Source organism: Physeter macrocephalus, chromosome 14 (genome assembly GCF_002837175.3).
Source record: "Physeter macrocephalus isolate SW-GA chromosome 14, ASM283717v5, whole genome shotgun sequence".
In the NCBI taxonomy this organism is placed as follows: domain Eukaryota; kingdom Metazoa; phylum Chordata; class Mammalia; order Artiodactyla; family Physeteridae; genus Physeter; species Physeter macrocephalus.
The window spans coordinates 97,796,435-97,813,205 of record NC_041227.1 but is presented as its reverse complement, the minus strand read 5'-3'; the positions used below and the strand labels follow the sequence as shown (position 1 = coordinate 97,813,205).

Here is a 16,771-nt window from a genome sequence, read left to right as displayed (position 1 = left end):
GTGAGCCGTGGCCGCTGAGCCTGCGCGTCCGGAGCCTGTGCTCCGCAACGGGAGAGGCCACAACAGAGGGAGGCCCGCATACCACAAAAAAACGAAAACAAAACAAAACAAAACAAAAAAACAAAAAAAAAAAGGCAAAGGGCAATCGGCAGTTTTTTGAGGATTGAGGGTGATAGGAGTTTTTTAAAATTAATTTTTATTGGAGTATGGTTGCTTTACGATGTTATGTTAGTCTCCACTGCACAACAAAATGAATCAGCCATACACATACAGATATCCCCTTCCTTTTGGACTTCCATCCCATTTAGGTTACCACAGTGCATTAGGTAGAGTTCCCTGTGCTATACAGTATGTTCCCATCAGCTGTCTATAGTATATGTAGTATCAATAATGTATATGTGTCAATCCCAGTCTCCCAATTCCTCCCACCCCACCCCTTTCCCTCTTGGTATCCATGCATTTTTTCTCTACGTCTGTGTCTCTATTTCTGCTTTGTGAATAGGATCATCTCTACCATTTTTCTAGATTCCACATATATGAGTTATTATACGATATTTGCTTTTCTCTTTCTGACTTACTTCACTCTGTATGACAGGTCCATGCACATCTCTACAAATGACCCAATTTTGTTCCTTTTTACGGCTGAGTAATATTCCATTGTATATATACATGAAGATGTACATGTATATATAAAGAAGATGTACCACATCTTCTTCATCCATTCCTCTGTTGATGGACATTTAGGTTGCTTCCGTGTCCTGGCTATTGTAAATAGTGCTGCAAGGAACACTGTGGTACATGAGTCTTTTTGAATTATGGTTTTCTCAGGGTATGTGCCCAGTAGTGGGATTGCGGGGTCGTATGGTAGTTCTATTTTAAGTTCTTTAAGGAACCTCCATAGTGTTCTCCATAGTGGCTGTATCAAATGGTAGTTCTATTTTTAGTTCTTTAAGGAACCTCCATAGTGTTCTCCATAGTGGCTGTATCAATTTACATTCCCACCAGCAGTGCAGGAGGGTTCCCTTTTCTCCACACCCTCTCCAGCATTTACTGTTTGTAGATTTTTTGATGATGGCCATTCTGACCCGTGTGAGGTGATACCTCATTGTAGTTTTGATTTGCATTTCTCCATTGATTAGTGACGTGATCATCTTTTCGTGTGTCTGTTGGCCATCTGTATGTCTTCTTTGGAGAAATGTCTGTTTAGGTCTTCCACCCATTTGTTGATTGGGTTGTTTGTTTTTTTGATATTGAGCTGTATGAACTGCTTGTACATTTTGGAGATTAATCCTTTGTCAGTTGCTTCGTTTGCAAACATTTTCTCCCATTCTGAGGGTTGTCTTTTTGTCTTGTTTATGGTTTCCTTTGCTGTGCAAAAGCTTTTAAGTTTCATTAAGTCCCATTTGTATAGAGAAAGAATAAACAACAAGTTCCTACTGTATAGCACAGAGAACTATATTAATATCCTATGATAAACCATAATGGAAAAGAATATTTGAATAAAGAATGTATATATAGATGTATAACTGATTCACTTTGCTGTACAGCAGAACTTTGTAAATCAACTATACTTCAGTTTTTAAAAATTGATTTAAAAAAAGAACTGAGCGTGAGATTAAGATCCAATAGATGTTCATTTGAGAAGCAGAAAAATGGGCTAGCGATGGAGGAGAAATGGGGAAATGTCACCTTGGATATGGATAAGTCTGATCATATTTGTAGAAGAAAGACCCCAACGTGAAGAGGAAGACATCGAAGGTGTGAGAGCTGCCAGGACTGCAACGGAAGGAGTTCTGCTCCCAGGAGAAGGCAGGAAGGGATGGGAGGGAGAGCAGAGAAGCCAGGGGCCCATTCGTGCTTCTGGGCAGAGGGTTAGGGGTGGAATACAGAAGAACACAGGCAAGCTTACGGTGAACGATGGGCTTTCTTAACACAGGGCACACCTATGAGAGCCAACATCTCCTGGAACAGAAGCCTTTGCACAGCTGCTGAGCCCCATTTCTCAAATTACTGGTCTTGTCACTGAACATTCACTCAAGCTGTTTCCTGTGAAACATATGGCACTTCCTGCTCCCACTTCAGGGAAATTGCCCCACTTGATTTCATCTCTGATGCCCTTGACATCTGACAGGCAGGGGTGAGGGCAGAGCCCTGGCCACTCGTATGCTACCTGCCGACCCCAGTGTTTGGTTTGGTGCTAACCTTTTGGGTTAAGGCAGCCACAGCAGATCACATGAAGCATTATAATCACGGAAGCTCATGCCCTCCGGAAGTGTCTGTTCCCAGGATACAGAAAAGGATGACACAAGCCTATAGGCATTCTTGTTGACAGATCACCCGCGAAGTGTTTGTGTAGTCAGTCTGGCCTGGGTTTGAATGCTGGCTGCCATGGCTGTGTATCCTTAGGCAAGCTACTTCAGCTCTCTGGATGTACTGGATGCCACTTGTGTGCCACCCCATACCATTTGGCCCCAGATGTCCTTGTTCTCTGTCGCTTTTTTTGCTTCTCTATTAGAAGAACCCTGCCAACCACTTAGCCCAATGGTGTGGTCGCCATCACCATCTCCTGATTTCCAAATACCACAGATTGACCGATCCTCCCCTGGGACCGAGAGTTGGGCTTTGTCGGAGTCTTTATTGTACCTGACGTGGAGGAGGCCACAGACATACAGCGTCCAGGTCCAACTTAATTGGCCCCACAGAGGCTCTAGCCTCCCACCGGCTGCCTAGAGAGGCTGGATTACATAATGAGGGAGGATGGAGGAGTTCACACCCCGTGGGGTCGACTTTGAGCAATACGAGACAGGAGACCAAAAGAAGCCAGGCAGCAAACTGCCTGCTGTCCTGCCCGCGTGCAGAGGTCATGTACAGCTTCTCCAGGACCACCTCGTGTGGTGGGGCAAGCAGCTGTGCTTCCTTGTGATGTTTTGGCAGCTTGGTTATGTACCACCTTGGACCTGCCTCCTTTCCTACCCTCCCCACTTCCTTCCCCCTCATCCATGCTTCCCTGGCCTGTGCTCCCCACTCAGTGCAGTGTTAGCAAGAAAGTTTGCCTCAGGCTCTGTTTTCTAGGAAACCCCATCCCATCTTGGAGCTTTAGTTTCCTTTTTTTTTTTATAAAATCAAGCTAATGATAGCTGTCTCGCGGGGTTGTTGGCAGGAGTAAATGACATCATGCGTATTAAACACCAAGCCTAGAGAGGCACATCGCAGGTACTCAGTAAGTATGAAAAGTACCATCATCGGCAGTTACAACATGATGATGAGAATTGCCATTTTGGGGGGTGTCTGATCTCTGCCTAACATTTCATCATTTTATGTATGTCATTGTTGGCACCAAGAACATCTTAAGCATGGGGAAGAAAACTAAGTGTGATTTTTATGACAAATATGTAGAGGAACCTACGTGAAGCTTATTTGGGAATCCTGTCTAATGATTAAGAAGGAAGGAGATACTGTTTTAGATTTGTTATGTAGATAGAATTTGGTCGTTTGGGCTGATGGTATTAATGTCCTAGAATTCGGTTTATCATAGAAAAAGATTCAGGAGCATCACACTGGGTTAAAAGGGAAATATTTTCCCCTTTTGATGCCGTAATAAACAAAACAGCAGAAGTTAAGAAACAAGAAAAGTCCCTCGGTGAAGAATTTAATTTAAAAACAAAGGTGTTTCTGAACAGCAGGAAACAATCAACAGAATGAAAAGGCAACCTACGAAATGGGAGAAAATATTTGTAAATCATATATCTGATGCAAGCTTAACACCCTAAGTATATAAGAAACTCATACAAATCTACAGCAAAAAAGCACAAATGGTCTAACTGAAAAATGGGCAAAGGACCTGAATTGACTTTTTCCAAAGAAGACATCCGAATCACCAACAGGTACATGAAAAATTGCTCAACATTACTCGTAATCAGGCAAAGGCAAATCAAAACCACAAAGAGATATCACCTCACGCCTGTTAGCATGGCTATTGTCAAAAAGACAAGCGATAACAAGCATTGAGGAGGATGGTGAGAAAAGAGAATCCTTGTACACTGTTGGTGGGAATGTAAACTGGTGCAGCCACTATGGAAAACAGTATGGAGGTTCCTCAAAAAAATTAAAAATAGAACTACCATATGATCCAGCAGTCCTACTTTAGGCATAGATCCAGAGAAAATGAAAGTGATATCTTAAAGAGATATCTGCACTCCCGTGTTTGTTGCATCATTATCCACAATAGCCAAGACATGGAAGAAATCGAAGTGTCCATAGATGGATGAATGGATGAAGAAAATGTGATGTGTGTGTATATGTGTGTGTGTGTGTGTGTGTGTGTGTGTGTGTGTGTATGTAATTCAGCCATAAATAAGAAGGAAGTTCTGCCATGTGTGACAACATGGATGGACCTTGAGGGCATTATGCTAAGTGAATTAAGTCAGACAGAGAAATACAGGTAGTATATAATCTCACTTATATGTGGACTATGAAACCATTGAACTCATACGAACAGAGTAGAATGGTGGTTGCCAGGGGCTGAGGGGTAGGGAAAATGGAGAGATGTTGGTCAAAGGGTACAAACTTTCAGTTATAAGATGAATAAGTTCTGGGGATGTAATGTACAGCATGGCGACTGTAGTTAACAATAGTGTACTGTATATTTTAAAGTTACTGTGAAAGTAGAGCTTTAATGTTCTCACCATAACAACAGCAGCAGCAAAATGGTAAATATGTGAGGTGAGGGATGTGTGACCATCTCATTGCGGAAAACATTTTGCAATATACATGTGTATCAAATCATCACATTCTATACCTTAAACTCACACAATGTTCTCTGTCAATTATATCTCAATAAAGCTGGAAAAAAAGAAAACAAAACAAAAAAACAAAGGTGTACTTTATTAGTCATAAAATGGGACTTGACATGGGATAGGCACAACCATTTTATCATTAAGCCATTTTGGTTAAAATATATGTTAAAAGTTGCATTGTTACCTAAGCAGAATAAATTTTGAGAAATGATAATAATAGTTAACATTTTGGGGAAAACTTACTACATGCCAGGAGCTATGCTGAGCTCTTTATATACTATCTCGTTTCATTTTTCTAAAACCGTTAAGGTGCCAAGTCGTCTTGGCTCTCCACAAGTCCCAATAAAGAAGCTCAGAAATCTGTGAGGATTGGCAAAAATCGGGGGATGGGGGTGGGTGGTGCTTTTGCTTCTGATTAGAAAAGTGATAATCTAGACGTACTGCTGAAACGGTAGAGCAATTAGATGTAATTTTAAAATACTGATGAGAGTCTGTAGTTTCTCGGACAGTTGCCTTAAGCCTGCGGTTTCCACACAGTGATTCCAGGGCCCTGAAGTAGGGACCACTGTCAAGGGATGGGGGTGTTAGATGATGTTCTAGCCCTCCTACCTCTGATTTCAGTAGAGAAATATGTCTTCAAGCAGTTAGCATAATGGAATTCCATATAAACTTTCATTGGAACACAGGGTTCCACAGCTTTCAATATTTGAAATGATGGGCATGGCATGGGCTTCTACTGATAAGTATTTATGTTAGCCTGAGAATACATTAACCCCTGGCCCGGGTAGTGACTGCACTGCAAATGCCAAGGGCAAGGTGAAATCATGCAAAGGGCTGGATCTGCTCTGGGCAGAGGCTGATGCCAGTGGTCCACCCTAGTATCTGTTCTAGTTCTCTCTAGGGGCCTTGGTTTCTAGCTAGGCACACGATCTCTTGCACACATTAAGACCACATTTCTCAGCCCCCTTTTGTAGACAGGTATGGCCAAATGCCTAGGTCTGGCCAATGGGATGTAAGCAGAAAGGTTCCAGAAACTGCCTTCTTTCCCCACCCTCTTCACCCTGCTTCTTGGAACAGTGGAGCAATGACCAAAGCACATCCTAGACTATGAGGACCAGGATGGTGCCTGGTCCCTGGGGACTTGATGGCCCAGTGTGGCCTACCCCTGACTTTGGACAGGAGGGAGCCAGTGTCCATCCTGTTTCAACACCCATAAGTGTGGGGTTTCCTTCTTCTTTCAGCCAACTGAATTCTAACTGGTATGCTCATTTGTAGATTAAACCGAGGTTCCTAATCAAAGTGTTATCCTCTCTCTCTTTGGATGGTAAAGAAAGGCATATTCCTTTTTTTCACTCTCCCTCAAATGTCTCTTCAAAGGGCTTTTTTTGTGTTATGGAAACTCAGCCTCACGCGGGGAATGCATTATAACCTTGCCAACAGGCACTCATTCTGGATGCTAGTGGACCGATAAGCACAGTTGCCAAGACATTGTTGGCATTTTCTCTTCCCTCAGCTGGGCTTTCTCAGCTTTCTGTGTTTTTTCCCGTGGACATACTTTTGCACATGCTCGAAACAGCCTTCACCCCCTCTCTACTTGACCCATTTCTCCTCATCCTTCTAGATCCTGTCTACATGTCACCTCCTCAGAGAAGCCTTCCCTAATGCCCTGAAGTAAAACCCCATGTGTTTTCTTCATATCCTTGTTCCAGCACTTAGGGAGATAGTACAGCCTTCTGTTTACTTTCAGAGAGGCAGTATATCACAGTTGATTATCCAGTGGCATTTATGGAGTGCCTACTGCCTGCCAGGCCATGCGCTAGTTGCTAGATAGGCAATGATGAACATAACAGGTGACCTGTTCCCTGCCCTCTTGGAGTTTATAGTCTGGGGGAAAGACAACCAATAAAAATGCAGTTAAAAATTGTGATCAGTTTTCTGAAGGAAAAGAGAGTGGGACTCTGTGAGGAGGAAGAGCCAGCTTGGAGATGGGACATTTGCATCACCTTAACGGAAGAATAATGCAAATTCTCTCGGATGAAGTGGTAGTCATGCTAAGAATCAGCAGTTAAGAGGCCAGGTGGTGGTACCAGGCAGGTTTGGTTGTGCACCCTGGCTGCACCACTTCTTCTTAGCTGTGTGACCTTGGGCCAGTTGTTTAACCTCTCTGAGCCTGATAGGTAATAGCACCTGTCCCATTAAGTCCAATGCACTGTGCCTGGCACACAGAGAATACACAATAATTGTGGTCTCTTGTTACTTTTGAGTGTCTATTAGCCATCTAGAATATGGATGCTCTGAGGGCAGATTCTTCTCCTTATTCCTTTTTGCATCCCGGGCAGAGGATGTGTAGTTGGCATACCGAAAAATCATTTGCATAATAATAGTTAACGTTTACTGGACTCTCCTACATGCCAAGCGCTGTTCTTAGCACTTCATGGGCATTAACTCATTCAACATTCATCACAATTCTATGAGGCTGATGCCACTGTCACCCCTAGATTACTGATGAAGAAACCGAGACCCAGAGAGATCACATAATCTGCTCAGGGCCACATGATTGGCACCTGGGGGAACTAAGTTTCAATCCCAAGCAGCCTGGCTCCAGAACCGCTACATCGGGTTGAGTCTGCAATGGATGAAAGAAATCTATCCATCATTTCAAAGAAATGCAGCCTCCCTTGGCCCATGTCCTTATTAGGGTGCAGGCTCTCAAAAGGTATACTAATTTGGGAAATGCATTCCCCCCCAAATGATATAATAATCACTTCTACATTCTCTTATCAACTGTGGTAAATGAAGAAGTCAAACAAATATTATTAAATTCTTCACCTGTTGGCTGGCTGTCAGTAATGGGACTCTGCTGGGGGCTTTGGGTGACACGGCATGTGTGTCTGAGCAGAAAGAAGACGTCTCTCCCCAAAGCTCATGCGCCCGCACCTCCCCCTGCCCCGCCTCTTCCCAGTCTGTGGGCTCCACACCCCATGTTCTGTGGTTCCTCCTGGCCTCTGGTGAATTCTGCTGTCTTCTTCCCACTTTCTCTCTCATTAAAACACCTTCACCCGAAGGCATCTGCGAGATGAGAAGTGCGCCTGCCAACTCACTCTAGGAAGCCAAAATGCTTAAATTGCTTCCTTTATTTTCAAAAAAGTATATGCTATTTAGAATGGAGAACGGCCTTACCTTGTCCTTGTGGGCCTGCTCTTCTGGGATATTTTGTTAGAAGCGACGGGAGAAGATAATGCTTTACATGCCCACAGCTCCTCTTGTTACAGAAATCGTAATAAACTGCTGAGAGTGCAGACAGCGCTGCTGTTCTCTTGATTAATGTTTTCTGAGGTGTGGGGATACATCTGCCTTTAGCTGCCTCTCACAATTATCCAATTATGTAAGGAGGGCATTGGGGGAAATGGTTGGAGACAAACGATTGTCAACCCCCAATGGCACTGTCAAATGGGGACGTGATCTCCAGGCACCCCATTCAGCAGCTGATCTGTGTGCTCTTTGTGTGACTCAAAGCTGATCCTGAACTGAGAAAATAACTAAGGGGACAGAGGGGGAACACTGGGTAAGCACTGGGGAGAAGTATGGAAGGAATAGAGGGCTAGGGCTAGAATGACCAAGACCGTTTCACTAGAGAATTTCACCACCCAATACATTAATAAGTATTAATTGAGATCCTACTAGGTGTTTAACTCTGGCTTAGGTTTTGGACATAGGACAGTATATTAGAATCCAAAGGCCTGCTTTGAATGTCCCGTTCCAGCCACTGACTGAAGACAGTGGGATTGTCTGAGACTCAGTTATTTAATCTGTGAAATGGAAGAATAGCATTTCTCATAGTGCATCTTAGCCAGTATGTGTGGTTGCAAGTAGTAATGACCCATTTAAGTCAGCTTCATTAAGTCGAAAACTGTTGTAAGGATACAATGGTATGTGTCTCAAGGAACACAGGGCAGGCAGTACTGCTGGTCTCACGGGGCTTGGAATCAGGAACTGAGACACTATTAGGAATGGAGTTTGCTAGTCTTTCTCAATCTCTCCATCTCTCTCTCAGCTTCTCTCTCTCTCTCATGCTTTTCTCCATGTATTTGCTTAATTCATATCTCTCTTTGTCTCTGTCTCTGTCTCTCTGTCTTTCTCTCTCTCTCTCTCCTTCTCTTTATACACAGCAGAAAATAGATACTCTGACATAGTACCCTGGGCCTCTGGGTCTATGTCATCACAAGTCCAACAGTCGCTGAAATTTTTGAGTCCAAATTACAAATAACAAAGAAAGAGGATCTGGTTGGCCCAGGTTTGGTCAGGGCATTGGACAAACCGTGTAGCCTGCTGTCCAGTCAGTGTGGCCATGAAGTCAGCAGCTATGAGAAGGGAGTGTGGGCAGACTTTCTAAGAAGAGGTGTCAGGGCAGAGGGTGATGGAAGACAGCTCTGCACGCTGGCCACTGTAACGAGTAAACCGGATGATGGAAAGTTCCTCAGTAGAGCCTATGAGAGCTCAGTGTTCAGTGCTTGCTAGCAAAATCTACTACAAAAGATGCTTAAAATTCATTGTGAGGGACAAGGCCAATGCGTACATAGGGTGTCAACATAGTGTCCTGCACTAAGTAGATGGTATTTTCATGTTTGCAAGGACTCCGTCTTATACTCAAGTCTCCAACACACTGTGTCGGGTTGATTGTTGACGATCAATACATGCTTGCTGAGTTGAACCAAATGAGAAGGCTAACATTAAACAGGACCCTAGGGAGAAATGAAAGACCGTGTGGAATTAAACTCTAAATCTTAGGGCACACTTCGAAGATACCGTGGTCATTCAGGAGTACGAGGAAGTGGCCAGTTGGCTGCAGCAGGTGGCCGAGGGTTTATGGAAGAGGCAGATCTCCATGTTGCCTTGGAGATATACAACCTGGGGAGGCATCCAGAAGAAAGAAAATAATTCAAGACAAAGAAACAGCACGAATGAGGACTTTGAGCAGTGCTGAGATGAGCCTGGCGTGCTCACAGGAGACACAGGGATGACGAGAGGGGCCGAGGGAAAGGATGAGGGACAGGTCCCAGTGGGAAGCAAAGTGGGACAAAAAAGCTTATGTGCGGAGACCACTGAGAGGCAGGCCAAGATGATCAGAGGGGAGCAGCGAGGGGCTCCTTGAAGGCAACTGGCAAGTGAAGCTGCCAGCCCCTGCCTCCCCCAACTCTGCTTAGCTGCAGGGGCTAATCCTGCCCAGTCCCCTGTGTCAAAGAAAACCAGAGCCTAAGAAGCCCCACTCCCATCAGCAGGAGGGGGCTGCAGTCGGTCCCAGTATCCCTGGGCCCGCTGAGCCCTAGACCTCATCACGTCAGCCTTTCTGTGGCCTCTGCTTCTGGGGTTCCTGACTTGCCCCTCCTTCCCATTGCCCTGATTCCTAGCCTGTTGGGTCGAGAACCTGATTCCCTGCCTCATCTAAGGCAGCCCCCTCTCCCAAAGATCAAATCTTAGCTCCAGCTCTTGGTAGGAGCTGATTACATCCTAGATAGAACCTAAAACCAAGAGAGCATCTTCCATCTGTTTGGAGAGACCCTACCCCAGAGATCAGACACCCCTGAACATCCATCAGGCCGGTGGTCCCCCAACTTAGGCATATCTCATGGACTCTGCAATGTAGAGAGCAGGGCCTGCTGGGAAGGCAGTCAGTCTATCCACAGCCCCACTCAGTGCCAAATGAGCCTTCCTGTCCCCAGCAGCCTCCCCATTAAGATACTAACAAGCCTCAAAGCCAAGGCCACAGAGCTGATTACAGATTTGTTTTCATCTAAATGATGCAAAATCCTAGAGAAATATAGAGTGTCCTGTGAGACACTTCCATTCCAGCAGTCCCACAGGAGAGGGTGAATGAAACCAGTAGTCTCAGGAGGGATGGGGCAGTGTACTGTGTTGCCAACAGCATGATCTAATATACTCCCAGGTATTTATAGAACATGCAGTGAGAGGGCAGCTTTTGTGCCTCCACCTTGAACCTGTTTAAATACGAACAGGTTTCACACAAGTGGAGAAGGACACATATTCAGCCTCAGAACAGATGGATTTCCATCATGGCAATACCTCCACCAGGTTGCCCAGAATGTTAAGGGGGAAATATTTCATCAGCATGGATGGGAGGACCCAAGTTTACTGGGTGAACTTTGCAGGGTACCACAGGTCTCCTGGTTGGGAAGGCATCCCAGGCACCTGGCAAGGGAGCAGAGGTCAGCCAAGGGTCAGCCTCTTTTAAGAGCATCAGCCCATGTCCACCATCTCAGCCTGGGTCATTTCTCCCTTTGTCTGATGGCAGACCAGCTTCCTTCCCTGCCCCAGCAGGGTGGGGCCTGGCTCCAGGACATGTCACTGACAACCACCTTTCTCCCATTTGCCATCACAGGTGATGGATGGTTGACTGAATCCTGTATTTACAATCTCAAACCCCACATGCGAATGCCACTCTCTCCAGTGCCCTACTTTACATATTGTCTATCCTCCCACATCACTCTGCTGAAGTACATGCACTGAACACTCCTTATCTGTGTCAGCACACGTCTCTGAAGCCAGGAGCAGAGGATGAGCTGTGATGCAGGAGAGAACATCGCACGGGTTGATGGGTAACTCTAGCCTCTGATGAATGAGAATTTTCTACGTGTCCAGTATCAGAACTTCCAGTGCAGTGTGGAATCAGTCACGGCTGGCTTGCGTCTGAACTAGGACTGGTCTGAGTGTCTGTTAGGAACGGCGTTTTCTGAATGCCCTGGTCGGTGGTGCAATAGAAAGAGCAGGGCCTTTAGAGTCAGCCCGGAATGAGTTCCAGTCCCAAGCTGTATCACTTAATTGTTAGGAAAACATTTACCTTCCAGAATTCTTGGTTTCCCCTCTCAAAGAGAGGAGCGCTAATAGTTACCTCCTGGTGAAAAACACTCTCTTTAAGTAGATAGCTCAAGCAAATTGCCTGGTACGTGGTATTAGCGCTTAATATATGTAACTGTTTTTCTCCCCATAAGAAACATCTGTGTCCAGTGATGGGACTCTAAGCCTGTGCACATTTGGGGGTGATTCCTCTTTCTGAAGTTCTCTATCCAACCCAAGATTCTCTAACCCGTTGAAGAACTCAAGATGTCTGCAGCCAGCTCACAGAGGAAGAACATTCTGTAGAGATGGCCACTTGCCTTCTACTTCATGTGCGTTTCTGCCTGCAGGGACGTTGTTCTGATGAAGTGCCGTGACCCAGAGAAGATGCAGTGGCACAGCCCCCAGCATGCTTTGGGGAGAACGCAGCACGGGAAGTGAGCCTGGAAGGGTAGTGCGGCTTTTGCATCTGACAGCATCTGCGCCGAGGCCTTCCCGAAGGCTGTGGAGTGTTCTTCAGGTGGTTCTAATTCATCACGGGGACCCACGCCACAGGTCCCAAAAGCACCACTCACCCATTCCAACGAGACGGCATGCGGAAAAGGCCGAATGTGGTGGTCCTTATGGTGTTTCCTAGGACTCCTAAACTTACTCCTGTTATTCCTCCGGGTTAGAACAGCAGTTCTCAACTCAGGCTGCATGGTCAGGAGACTTAGAAAACACTGATGCCCTAGCTGTACCTCAGAACATTTGAATCAGAGTCTCTGGGGATGGATCCCAGGGATCTATATTTTAAAGCTCCCCAGATGATTCTAAAGTGCAGGCAGGATGGAAAACCGCAGCTTGACACCAGTGCTTCTCAAATTGTAATGTGCATACAGATCACTTGGGGATCTTGTTAAATTTCAGATCCTGCTTTGGTAGGTCTGGGGTAAGGCCTGAGACTCTGTACTTCTAGAGATGCTGATCTGGGAGCACACTTGAGTAGCAAGCTCTGCAGCCTTCCCCATCATCATAGCCCTAATTATTGGAACTCTAGCCGCAGATTCAGCCCTGTGCTTCTTTCTCGGGACCAACCCTGAGCAGGAGAAACCTACCTAACTCGAGCCCCCCTCCTGAGCCCAGGGTCCAGCCCCTTGGCTGAGTCTCACCCACCAGCAGCAGGTGTTTTGGAAGTTGGAATCTCGCCTCATGTTCAACCCCCGGTTATAAAATTCAACTCCATTCCCAAATGCCATCATGTACCCAATCTGGTACCCATAGAACACTGTGGCATGGAATTTTAATAGCTGGGAAACAAATATAAACCTCTTGCAGGTTTAAATAAACTGGGAAAATCTGGGCAAACCAAATTTGAAATTTGCATAGTTTTTACCGCAGGATTTATCAGACCCTTCAATATGCAGACATGTGTTCTGAAATCTAAAGCAGATAGCGCTTCCCAAATTTATTTTACTACAAAATACTTTGTCTGGGGGACACTTAATAACATTTCGTAGACCTAGTGAGCTATAAAACCCATTTTGGAAAATGCTACTTTAAAATTTTCTCTACAGACTCGAGACAAGTATAGGGATAGATTAGTATGGAGATGGCTAGTTGGAATTTTCTATGAGCATGCAAGAAAGGAGAGCCTGCCATGGAGCACCATAAATTGTTCATGTGTCTGCAACCATGAGAGAGGAAGACAGGGCCTGAGAGAAAGATGGTCAAAGGTGCTAATTTGCCGTTATTTTGAGAAATAAGGGGGATAATTTTTATGGCTGCTGGAAAGGAATAAATTGTTGCTGCCATGTTTATGGCACTGAGGAGAAAGGTTGAAGCTAAAATATTCTTGCAAAGTCAAAGGTCTCTTGGGAGATGGGCCAAGGGAAGGGATGCTGCTCTGTTGAGGATATAATTTTCTCTTTTCCTATTTGTTATTTTTGAAATAGAAAAGATTCCTGGACTTGTGGTGGGGTCAATGCAAGCAGGGCAGCCTGCTGTACATGGGCAAACATCCTGTGTAGAATGCGGCAGGATGCTTGCTGTGATGTTTGTTTCTTCGTATGGATTTGACATTAAACTGCTGGAAATTAATGAATTTGGGGAAAATGCAGCATCTTAACAGTTCTGGCTGAATTTCTGCACTTATATTCTGCTCCTTGAAGAATTAGGGTCTTAATTTTTTTTCCCCAAAACATGGGCTCCTAGGGAATTCTGTCCAGTGGTTGGGAACCTGTTACCCATGGATAGAAAGCCCAGAGGGTGGTTATCTTGTGTTGACTGTTGAAGCCCTGCTTACTCCCTAGACTGGGGCTGGACGATGCTGGTACCTGCTCCAGCCCAGCACGGATGTTCCCGTCTGGGCCCAGCCACACCTGCTGGACACAGAGCTGTGAAGTCAGGATACCGGCGCATAATCCCTGCCCGCTACATTGCTTAAGTGGACTTTCCACTTTGGAATTTTGATACCTACGTTAGAACAGAGACAACTTCAGAATTAGGAGCCTCTGGCCTTAGGTAAATGGGAAGGTGTACATTTCAGGAGGCGCCGAGTTTACTTTAGTGTCAACTGGATTCCATGCTGTTATGCTGGATTTATTTTCCTTTCAGGTGCTGTGTGGGTTAAGGCTTAGCTGCACTCAATAGAAACGACTCTGGGTAATTGAAGGGAAGGGGATTTATTACGAGGTCTTAGGTGGCTTACACAATAATTGGTAGGGCTGAAGAAATAGGATAGGCTGTCAGCAACGATTCCCAGTCCTCAGAATCAGACCTCCTGCTGCAGTAGATCTTTCCTGCCTCTCCCCCCAAAACTCAGATTCCAACTTAGGTCTTGTACAAGTGCATCTGATTGAGAGAACCTGGATCACAGTCAGATCCCTATAGGCACAAAAGAGTCTGGGAAATGTCATGTTTAACTTTCATGGTTTCTGCAGTACCGAAAGACGCACAGAAGGGAAGTCAGAACAGTTGCTGAGTGAGCAAATCTCCTGTACCCATCGCTGGAGTGAGGGCATAGTCACAATATCATTATCGTTAAACGATTGATGAGACCTATTATAACCACGAGGCAAACATCCTACTACTGATTGGAAATGCAGTACTGCTGATGGGAGCAAAGCTTCCAAGACAATTTCTCAAAGTCCTGGAAACCAGGTCAATATCACTACACCTCTGTTTACCAATATCAGGACATTTGTTACACCGTCAAAATGCTGCCTCATTAGAATTCTGGAATTGCGCGGGACTCTGGGGATGAGCCTGTTTAGACCTCTCATTTCGTAGAGCTTATCACACAGTTTGCTAAGGCTTCATTTTCAGACCTGTCTTCCCAGTTAAAATGGGGGTTTGTGGGAACTGTGTCTTAGTCATCTTTTGATCTCCAGTGCTGAGCTTGATTTCGGGTGCATGGTGGGTGCTACTAACCAAAGAAGGGAGGAAGAGTGGGGAAATGAAAGAAAGAAGCTGAGACCCATATCGGAGAATTCACCTGTCTGGGGACTGGCCCATTGCCTTTGGGAAAGAGCCAGGTAAAAGCCCAGACACCTTGTCTCTGTATGGCATCTTCCCTCCCCAGGTGGGAGGTCAGGGTCAGGAGAAATAGGCACAGTGATGAGGCTGCTGAAGGGATGTCTCTTTTCCAGAGTCTTCTGTGGCTACCACTGCTGCCACAGTCCCAGAAGTATGCCAAGTTAGGAGGGAGTGAGTCTAGGAAGAGGCATGAGTGAGCCAGAGGGAGGCATTTACTGTGAAAAAGAGAGCCTCGCTTTTGCCCCTAAAAGATGCAGAGACTGAAGTACAAAACCAGGAACTCTGGAATCCAGAGAGAAGAGGAAAAGGGGAAGCAGATCAGAGGAGCAAAAGAGAGGGCTTGGTCCTGGTGGCACCCCTGCGAAGGGCTGTCACTCTCAGCTGGATTCTTTCTGGGTTTGTTGAAGCCTGACGCATGAAGGAGGCACCTAAATGTAAAGAGCCAGTGCTTGGGACCAGGAACCAGGAGGCCGTGAGCCCATCTCCCTGTCTCTCCAGCTTGCTTTGTATCACCTCCTGTGGTCTGTAGCCCAGCCCGGTTAAAGGGGGAGATGTGGTGCTCACAGGGGGAAATTTGCAGCCCTCTGCATGGGAGTCTGCTGTGGCTCACAGCACAGCCCACAAGACAGTTAAAGGGCTCCAGGGGCAGCTCACCCCCTAGATTCCTCCCTCCACAACCTTCTCCAACATCTTACGGGCTGCCTTACACCTCACTGGGTATGGATAAAACTGTCTATTAGTGAATCTTTATTGTGCTTTGGTAAGGAGATTGTATGGAAATTGACGAAGCATTGCTGTTTTGAGGTTAAGTACTTTTCGCTAGGCTGACGAATAACCTAATAGGAATTTTTTTTTTTTTTTTTACCTGTCATAAGTCAAAATAATACAGTTAGTATTTAGGTTGTCATTTGGGGGATGGTCAAGTCTGCCTTCCTCCCCAGGCTTGACCGGTTGGTGAGCACACACTGGCTCCGTTCCCCTCCTGTGCTTGAAGAATGCACATGGATATTATTACTGTGTGGTTAGGGCGGTGTGCAGAGGAAAGAAACTAGCTTTGCTAATGTCTACTATGTGCTGAGTACCATGTGTTACCTACATTAACTTTTTAAAATGCATAATACCCTGGGGGAAAAGGAGTTTCCACGCTCATGTGATCAATGATTAGACTCCCAGAAATTAAGGTAGGGTACTCTCCCCTCCGCCGTAAAGGATTACAACATCTACTCATTCAGTCACCTGTGAACACTGCCTTGTACAGTTGTACAGGTTGTGCACTGCACAATTCTAAAGGGCTCAATTCTTGTAGACAATGCTGAAATTTGAGGTTTACACCTGCACAGTTGTATGAAATATCTTAAATGCTGGGAGTAGGGAAGCGGGAAGATAAACCTTATATAATAACATGAAGATATCTGTATATGAAGTGCATGTTATAGCATATCATTATGATTGAATTTTGAGCACAAGTTTCAGGGTTTGAAATTTAAGTGAGACAGTCAGGGACTTCCCTGGTGGCGCAATGGTTAAGAATTCATCTGCAGGCTTCCCTGGTGGCGCAGTGGTTGAGAGTCCGCCTGCTGATGCAGGGGACGTGGGTTCGTGCCCCG

At 45.5% G+C, this 16,771-nt stretch overlaps 1 protein-coding gene across 1 annotated transcript in view; it reads left to right on the top strand.

The window, feature by feature from the left end:
* Positions 1-16,771, top strand: part of ASIC2 (acid sensing ion channel subunit 2) — a 1,003,339-nt gene that overhangs the window by 194,246 nt on the left and 792,322 nt on the right. The gene's annotated exons all lie outside the window — the stretch shown is intronic.